Genomic DNA, 10,322 nt, shown 5'->3' with positions numbered 1-10,322 from the left:
AGGTGAAAACAGAGACTATCAAATTTCTTCAGTACAGGTATATAAAATGTGAGACAGAAATAATTAAGTAGTTTAAAAGCAAAAGATAGAGTTACTAGAAAATTTTAGTCTGAAGTTGAGAGAGTCAATTTCTCAGGTAGAGATGAAAAATAAAACGGAGAAATAGAGTTGGGAGACAGTGCAAAGGGTGCAGGAGAAGGTAGGAGGCAGTGATCAGCTAGGGTTATTGCAAGAGCAAAGCCAGTGATTGGTTAGAAAATGTTTCAGTTGAGTTTTAAATAGTGTGATAGAAGTTTGGGCTAAGAGGTCTGTAGGAAGTTGATTCCAAATTTTACCAACCGAGTTGGAAAATATAGAGTCACCTGCTGTATTCTTTGATAGAGAGGTTTGAATCAGTATTTTATTGGAAGAGTAGGGTTTTTAGGTTGTTATAGGGTTTTATCAGGGTGGAGAGCATTGGTATCTTTTCTGGGTGGTGAAGGGCTTTTTGGGCAGTTGTAAGCTGACAGTATTGAATTAGGTGAGGTAACTCCAGCCACCCTAGGTTAAGGAGGTTCAGGCAGTGATGTGTTTTATATGGAGAGGCAGTGGCAAATTTGGCAATGTTGTTATAGGCTGTTGTAAGCCTATTGATGTTATGTTTAGAAAGATTAGTATATATGGGGGATGCATATAGTAGAGTAGAGATAAGATAAGTTCTGGCTATGGTAGTTCTTGCTTCAGGAGTTAAGAAAGATTTGATTCTGTAGAGAGAACCTAATTTTTTGTTAGTTGCTTTTATGATAGAGTGGATATGAAAATCAAATTTTAGTAGGTTGTATAGTAACTCCTAGAAGTTTGGTTGTTTGGTCAGGAGATAAGGGTGCCATTGTTAGAAGTAAGTGTGAAACTAATAGGGAGACAGGTGTGTGGGTGAGAAGAGGAGAAGTTTAGTTTTCTTAGGGTTTAAGAGAAGGCAGTGATTGGAGAACCATTGTTCTATGGTGGTAAAAGTTTTTGAGTAAGTGAGTGGAGGTCAGCTTGGGTTGTGGCAGAGCAGATGATGGTGGTGTCATCGGCGTACTGAATGCAAGTAGTTAGTGGGGTGGCTAGATACAGGTCATTAATAAAGATGGAAAATAAAAGAGGACCTAAGATGGAGCCCTGAGGTACTCCTAAAGTGGTAGGGACAAGTTCGGAAAGATTGTTGTTCCATAAAACAGCTTGTTTCCGATTCTGAAGATAGGAAGTAAACCAGCTTATAGCAAGATTATTGAGAGAGATTTTAAACAATGTAGGAGGAGTTGGTGATTCACCATGTCAAAGGCTTTTGACAGGTCTACAAAGAATGCAGATGAAAGAAGATTGTTATTCCGGTTTATATTAATGGAGTCTATGAAGGATAATAAGGCTGTTGTGGTGCTATGGTAGGGACGAAAGCCATGTTGGCAAGTAGCTAAAAGGTTATTAGATAGGAGGTGATTTAAAAGCTGTTTGTGGATGCATTTCTCCATTATTTTAGCAATAGGAGATAGCAGTGCTATAGAGAGTAGTTAGTTACTCAAAATGAAAATGCCCCCTTTGAAGAGAGGATGATGTGGGAGATTTTCCAGAGTGAGGGTATAGTACTTTCTTTTATGGTTCTGTTGATTAGAATAGAGATAGGGTAGGCAATAGCTTTAGCACCTAGCTGGAGATATTCTGCTGGCAATTTGTCAGCTGAGGGGGTTGAGGGTTTGAGTTTCTGAAGTAAATTAAGAATATAGGAAGTAGGTATGGGTTTAAGTTGAAATAGAGGTGGAGTGCAGTTAGTATTACCTAGTAAAGAGGGGTCAGGGCTTTGTTGGTTGGCCAGTTTAAGTATGGTTGAAGTAAAGAAGTTATTGAATGCATTAGCTGTTTGTAGGGGAGAGTCAGGGCAGGAGCCTAGTGGGTTGGGGGTTTCAACCTTGCGGGGATAGTAGTGAGTTAATTGATTTCCAAAATGTTTGTGGTTGGTGGTGGGAGGATTGCTGTAGTTTGGTGTAATAGTTCCTTTTATCTTGTTTGATAGCAAGCTTAGTCTTGTTCCTTTTTGTTTGAAGCTAAGGTGATCAAAAGAGTCTTTCGTGGTTCTCCATTTAGTCCTTGCTTTATTCTTACTAAGGATAAGTTGTTTGGTGTTGGTTGTTAGCCATTGAGCTGTCTTAGATTTCATTGAGTATAGAACGGATGGGGCATGATGATCGAGAATAGTAAGAAAGGTATTATTAAAGTGGTTAACAGCTTCATCTATTGGGAGAGTTTTAGAGGTGACCAGTTAATCAAGCTGAGTTCATTTTGAAACTGCTGAAGGTTAAAATGTTTTTGTTGTTAGATGAGTTTTGTGCCTAATGATGTATGTGAGAGAGTGGTCGCTAAGGGTCGTCTGGGAGGGTACCTGTTGAATACATTTGTTGGGGACTATTAGTCAAGATCCAGTCGAGAATGGTTTCTTTGTTATTGTTTTTATTTGTTCTAGTTGTGGAGTTAATGGTTTGATGGAATCCGTGCAGGTTAATAATGGTAGATGGATTAGTTTGTTTGCACATGTTCCAATCAATATTAAAGTCGCCTAGTAGTATTGTTTCTTGAAGGAGATTAATTGAAAACCAGTTTAGTAGGTCTTCTAATATGGGGGAATTGTTGCCTGGGGGAAGATAAGTGCAGATAATATTAATAGTTTTGTGTGAGTTTAGGGAGAGTTTGGAAATAATCAGTTCAACATTAGAGTCATGTGGTGGGGTAAGGGCTGATTTACTTATTTCCAGTCCAGTTTTGAAGAGTATAGCTACTCCTCCACCTTTTTTGTTAAGACGATCTTGTCTTAGGATGTTATAGCCAGGGGGGATAATTTCGTTATCTTTTATTGTGGGTTTCAGCCAGGTTTCAGTAAGACAGAGAATGTCAAACTGTTGGACTTCTAGTAGGGCATGAAGAGCAGGAAGTTTGTTACATATGCTACGGATGTTAAGATGAGCTATTGTGAGAGATTTGGGAGGTTTAGTTTGTGGTGTAGACATAGGTTTCATAGTTTGGGAATTAGGGGATGGTATGTCTGTGTTTGGGCCTGGGTTGGGGTGGATGTCCCCATCAATTAATGATAAACCATGAATAAGGTTAGTTAGTTGTGAGGTTTTGATGCTGTGCAAGTGTTTTGTGAGTCGAAGAATAAGGTATTTGATGTGTGAGAGACGATGATATTTAGGTTCAAGATATGAGTTGCTGTAAATGGGACTGTGATGGGTTGTGAGTGGGGGTAGCTAGGGTATGTTTGTGTGGAATACAAAAGGTAGGATATAAAGGTTGCTCATAGTAGGTTATGAGGTAGGTAGAGGTAAGAATAGTTAGAAGAGTTAGTAGTAGGAGAGGAAGGTGAGTGTAGGACATGTTGAGATGAGTGGGGATTGTATACAGTAGGTATGTGTTCAGAGAGGGAAAGGGTGGGTGTGGGAGTGGACTGCTATGGAGTGGGTGGAGAGAAGAATATGTCCGATTGGCTAGGGAATGTGGTGGGTGTGGTTATGTGGGGATAAATGTAGAGGTCCCAGGAGAGGAAACAAATCAGCCAGGTATAATAACAGCAGGTAAACGCAGATCAGTAGTCAGGAATCAGAAAAATGAATACTAGTTGTATAAATCCAAATACAGCAAACAGTAAGTATTACTTTACAAATCTGAACACTTTTAAAAGAAATTCCTGAGGTCTAATGGCTTACCAGTTAGCAGAATGTAATTGCTGAAGAGCACTTGTGTCCTGGTGGGAGACTAGAGATTTAAAGATGGCTCCATGCTCAGCAGGATACTAATATAGACTTTGTATTGGGGGAGGGAGATAGCACAAGGGGTGTAAACCAGGTGGAATGCAAAGAAACCAGAGAGGCAATCAGTGGAAATGAGTGAAGGCCTCAGAGAGGGTAAGTAATAATTCAAACTACCTGTAAAGTGAAGGAGAGAAGAGACAGCAAAGTTTATTAAGGTTGGGAGTGTGTCTTTACATTGACTTGCTGATTAGTAACCAGTTTGTGCACAGATTAGAGTAGGGAGATACATTAGCAATGATAGAGATGCAAATAAGCATCTCTATATGGGATTACTCTATATGGGATTACTTACCTTGATTGACACAGCAAAATGTTGATAGTAAGAACATCGACCACAAAAGGTCAATAATGCAAATTTCGAGAGGCATGAGTAAAATCCTCACTGCATGCAAAACACAAACAAGCCCCCATGCACCCTCTCCCCACATCCCTGCTAATTACGTATTCTAACTCTGAGAAAGCATAATCCCCGGGGAAGGGGAATACTCATCTAGCCAGGGATTGTTGATCTAGCACACCTGTCGACCATCTGCGTATTTCAAACAACTGTGGTCAATCAAAAAACTGTCAAGATATTGCTCTGTCGACCAAATTCAGGAGTCCCATTTATATATAAAATGTGTGTGTGTGTGTGTGTGTGTGTGTGTGTGTGTGTGTGTGTGTGTGTGTGTGTGTGTGTGTGTGTGTGTGTGTGTGTGTGTGCGCGTGTTTTTGTATGTTTATGATAGCACAATGTAGCTGTTCTCACTCTATGTCGAAATGAAGTGGAACTGACAAAAGAATTTTTACTCCTGCTTTGAAGTAACAGTCTTATTTATAAAAATTTACCACAAAATGGAGGCTGTCTCAATAGTTAAAGTATTTACCTTATAGACACAAGGTGCAGCAGGGCAGCATTTGATTCTCATGTGGGGTAATTAGCTAGACTTAAAATGGCCCATAAGGGCAATTAGCCTAGTACTAATCTATGAGCAATGATTGCAACTCATAGTGTTTACATTCATAACAGTTCATAACAGACAGACACTGATAATGTCAGTGGCTCATCAGGTTGCACATTTACCTTTGGTGCAGAAGGCTCTGTGCAGTCTTTCAGATGAGATATTAAACTGAAGCCCCATCTGCTTGAGTTGGTGGTAGCTCAGGTGGATATAAAAGATCCCACGTCGCCTATCAAAAAGAGTAGTGGAAGTTCCCTGATGCCCTGGACAAATTTCCCCTAATAGTATAAATACTACCTCAGGTCTGTCCTGAAGACAAGCTACTAGTTTAAGGGAACTAACTTGGTCAACAAAGGAAAAATAAATAAAATGATATCAGGAAGCTGAACATCATCTAAAAATCTGAAAGCTACCAAATGCCTAGGGTTAACGAGCTAATAAAAATGTTGGGGATGCAAGTTTATTATTAAGTACATTAGATTTAACAAAGGGGTACTGGCAGATCCCTCTAACAGATGAGGCTAGGGAAAATACAGCATTTTCACCACTTGAGGGCTTATTCTAGTAGATTGTCCTTTTTTGCTACATGGTTTCCCTGCAACCATTCAGGGATTAAGTAACAGAATCCTAAAGAACCATGTCAGACATGATGCCATTTGGCTAGATAATATCATAAATACATTTCATCTTTGTAATGGTTATGGGGTGGTATAGTGGTTAAGGACTCATACCTCTCAACTGTACAGATTTTTGCAGGATATTCAGATTTTTGCCTCATATTTTGGTCCATTTTTCATATAAGTCTGGTTTTCTGTCAAATTAGTGGCAAATCATTAAATACTGAAGCTAGAAAATAATGACAGACATTTGAGTTTTACATTTCATACCCTTCAGAAAATTTGTGCTCATGCACAACTTGTATTCTGTCAACTTTCTGAGTTTTTAAGAGCAATATTTAAAAATTGTTCCTATTTTTGTGCCTTTGAACCACTTTTATTCATGGCTTTGTCCAGATTTCTTGCTCTAAGGTTGATAGGTATGAAGTTGTTTATCTCACAAACAAGCGATACAAGGTTTGATCCTTACCAAGGGTAAATTGGATAGGCTTAAAATTGCCCACAAGAGCAACTAGCCTAGTACTTACCTATGAATCTAGTCAAGAAACATGTTATACTATCCTCACTAAGACACGCTAGGTTAGCTGTTAATGCCTCCAAGATCAAGTTAGACATGACAGTGATCAACTATTTAGGGTACGTAATAGATAGAGGAAATGTTAGGTCTCAGAAATAAAAAGTAGAACCACTGAGGAACTTGCCTACTTCAGATACCAAGAAGTGAATTTATTCTTGGGGTTAGACGGGCGCTATCAATAGTTTGCACCTCATTTTGCATCCATGGCATGCGCTCTTACAGATCTTACAAAAGGGAAGATACCTCTTGAAGTAAAGTGGGCACTAAAGACAGACAATGCTTTTAAGCAGTTAAAGAAAATATTGTACTCTGAGTCTATCTTAACATTTCCAGATTTTAGCAGTCCATTTATAGTATATCCTGAATCATCAGAGGTAGGCCTAGAGACAGCGGTATCAAAGATATTTGATGGGGAAAGAATAGCCTATGAGTTATTTGAGTTGTAAGTTAATTGGGGCAGAAACTAAGTATTCTACTACTGAGAGGGAATTCTTGGTGAACACCTGGGTGCTTTCCTCACTAAAATATTACCTCCATGACCAAGAGCGCACATTAGTGTGTGGCCATGTCCCCTGATGTGATTAAATTGGCAACAAGGTGGACATACAAAGCTGTGTAGTGGGGTGTTCTCCTTACAGACATTCAAACTCACAGTACAGTGTACACTAGGCTCCTTCCACTACAATGCATATGGTATCTATAGCTCACCACTCAACTAGTAGGCCTGAAAATGATTGTTTCAAGATGATGGGTTACTGTAGCTGAGTGTGGCAATTCTCTATGAATAGCATGTAAATATCATATACAAAACTGTTGTGGTAAATTTTTGTAAAGACTGTTACTTGAGACTGAGCTATTTCTTTAAGAAAGGTAGGACCATTGCTGTATTAGTTACAGTGCTTAAGTAAGCTAATCAGTGGTGTATAAAAAAGATAGCTGAAGGCAACCATTTTAAAATCACTGGTCCTCCGTAGTTGGGAGATGTGCCTGATCTGAGTGAAGCACTACAGAATAGCGATACCTGGAGATCCCTACCATACACGATTATACTTAAAGATATTTTAAAATGTTCTGTCAGTTCATGTGATTATTTATGAATAACCTGCATTCTATTGTTTGTGTTTAGCAAAACCACATTACTTTATATATTGGTAGTCTTTGCTACATATTTTATATTCTTATAAAAATTGCCACCGACTCTAAAGACAACCACAAAGCATTCTATAGCTATGTCAAGAATCTCAATGGCAACACTCAGCTCTGCTCTGAGTTACAGCACAATGGCACTAAATATACAGACCCAACTGATATTGCCAACATCCTGGGAGATAGGTTCAGTGCTAACTTTACCCCCCCCCCCTCACCCCCTAGAGGGCCCATCTCTATACTGGAAGAATGCAAAGTTCCTGTAATCATGGCTACACAGGTAAAAATCACACTCTCCAAAGGCAAGAACACAGCATCCATGGGACCTGACAATATCCCAGGCTGCATTCTACATGAATTACAGAATGAACTGCCACCCTACCTAAGTACCATGTTCAATCATAGCTTCACCTCAGGCTTTGTACCCACTGAATGGCGCAGTGTGATGGTTATCCCACTCCACAAAGGGGAAGCCATGACACTGATGACAGATCCCGGGAACTATCGCCCCATTAGCCTGATGAGCCTGGTCTGCAAGGCCATGGAACGTATCATCATGGAACCCATAAACAAAGACATTGGCAATCTCCAAACTCTGGACCCTACCTAGTTCGGGTTTGTAAAAGGCAGATCATGTCTCCTAAACATGAATGACTTCTTTGAAGCAGTCACCAAAGCCATAGATGAGGGTAAGGCGGTTCACACAGCTTATATAGATCTCGCCAAGGCTTTCGACACCACCCCCCACTCTGGAATTATAGATAAGCTCACTAAACTAGATATAAATCCCTGTGTTACAAGATGGGTTGCCAACTGGCTCATGGACAGAACCCACACTGTGAAATTAGTAGACTCCAAATCCGACTTCAGACCAGTGACAAGTGGAGTACCACAGGGTTCAGTCCTGGGTCCTCTCCTGTTTGGTATCTACTTCTCTTAAGTATAGGCTAACACAGAAGGTCTTTGGCTAACAAAGTTTGCAGATGACTACAAACTAGGAGCCATAATTGCAACTCCTAATGATGTGGACATACTACAAAAGGGCCTCACTGAAACAGATGCCTGGTGTCAAAGCCATGGCCTGAAGCTCAATGACAAAAAGTGTATTGTCATCCCCATTGGTAAAACCTCTGTACCCATGAACTACTATATAAATGGTAGTCTACTTAATGCTGAAAGTATTATAAGAGACCTTGGGACACAGGTGGACAGTAATCTCTTCTTTGATAATCACATTGCCACAGTGGTCAGGAAATCCTTCTACGTGGCACACCTCATCACAAAAGGTTTCTCATCCAGAAAAAAAGAGGTCATTGTTCCCCTCTACTCATTACTCATTAGACCCATTATAGAGTAAAATGTCCCTTTTGGTATGTACCTCACAATACATCTACAACAACTGGAAAGGCCACAGAAATACCTCACAAAAAGGATTACTGGCCTCAAACAGATGCCCTACGCAGACTGTCTCAGAAAACTCCAGCTTTACTCCGTCGCATATTGCCTTCTCAGAGGCGATCTCTGCCTAACATACAAAGCTATGTCAAACCCAGAGCTGTTGGAGATGCTCCGCTTAAAGAAATCACAATCCCTCCAAGCTACATGCTCTAGGGACCTAAACCTTGTCACCACAATAAACAGAACATGCTGGAGGGATAGATTCCTGTCCCGGCGACTTGCCATACCCTGGAACAGACTACCTATCTATGTCAAACAGAGCTCCTCATTAGCACTCTTCAAGAAAAATCTTGATGATTGGATGGGAAATAGAAAATTCACCCTGGGGATCACTTCTGTGGCTCTGTTCGACAGGGGCACAGGAAAATAATTTTCTTGGGTGGCGAAAGCCAGGGTACCTTTTTGGCTAGGCTTATATAGGCCCTAGGGCTAATAGCCTAGTACCTACCTATGAACCTATTATATGCATCTCACACACTCTCTCTCTTTCTCTCTCTCTCTCTATCTGTATATATATATATATATATATATATATATATATATATATATATATATATATATATATATATATATATATATATATATATATATATATATATATATATATATATACGTATAGATATCGTATACACATAAACATGTCTGTGTTTCTATGTGTGTGTATGTGTGTGTAAATATGTATATATACACACACACACACACACACACACACACACACACACACACACACACACACACACACATAGATATGTGTTACATATATACATGGATCTATGTCATAACAATGACTTAACTTAACATTGACTCGCATGACAGTGAGACTTCAGCAAAAATTTAAATGAGTGAACTGTTGGAATGGCATATTATGACTCTGGGAAACTAACCACTTTGCCACCAATAATTAAAACAGAAACTGAAGCTCCACCCCCACATCCCCCATGCGGGGTGCTGTGCCTCCCCACCCCCCCTAACTAAAGATACTAACTCCAAGATTGCATTACAGTGGAGAAAAGAGCAAAGTTTGCCATGGTAGCCATGTGATTAGTTTCCCTGAGGTGAAATACGCTGTTCCGGCAGTTCATTCATTTAAATTATCGCTGAAGTCATCTTGCTGTTATGCAAGTCAACATTATGTTAATTCGAGGATTTAAAGGGAATCCATATACACATACAAAGACATTTTTCTGTGTATGTATGTACATATCTATCTATCTATCTATCTATCTATCTATCTATCTATCTATCTATCTATCTATCTATCTATCTATCTATCCATCTGTGTGTGTATAAATAGAGTGCAACAATTAACATTGCTAACTCGTAGTGAAGATTTCTTCAGTTCATTTCCCAGCTAAGGTGCATTCTGGGGTGAGGCTAAACATCCCATCTGTGTCTTTGCAGATTTCCTTTCTATTTGTTCTTGTTTCTTCCTTTGTCCTAATAATGTTTCTGTCCTTGAACTGGTGATCTTCAGCATTACCCATAGATGTTCCACCTGTTGCGTGTGTGTGTCTTATAAATATTTATTGAGTCCATATATTTCTAATGACATTATAAGACTTTGCCTTTGGAAATCTGGAGTTAGAGGAATTAGGGCTTCAAAACTGGGCAATGTTTTCCTTGTATACTACATACCATTGGCATGCACCAACTTTACACACATATATTGCCCATGTGCCCTTTGCAACTCCATCTTCTAAAATGAAGCACACTTGTAGCTATAACGTTTAAAGTATATGAAGAAATGAGGCGTACCAGTCAA

General features: G+C 39.5%; 1 protein-coding gene across 1 annotated transcript in view; it reads right to left on the bottom strand.

The window, feature by feature from the left end:
• Positions 1 to 10,322, bottom strand: part of LOC122800395 (rod cGMP-specific 3',5'-cyclic phosphodiesterase subunit beta-like) — a 1,051,627-nt gene that overhangs the window by 544,090 nt on the left and 497,215 nt on the right. The window lies entirely within an intron of this gene.

Source organism: Protopterus annectens, chromosome 4.part0 (assembly GCF_019279795.1).
Source record: "Protopterus annectens isolate FY-2018-M chromosome 4.part0, PAN1.0, whole genome shotgun sequence".
Lineage (NCBI taxonomy): Eukaryota > Metazoa > Chordata > Ceratodontiformes > Protopteridae > Protopterus > Protopterus annectens.
Note: the sequence above shows the minus strand (reverse complement) of the source record. Positions and strands in the feature narration are given on the sequence as shown.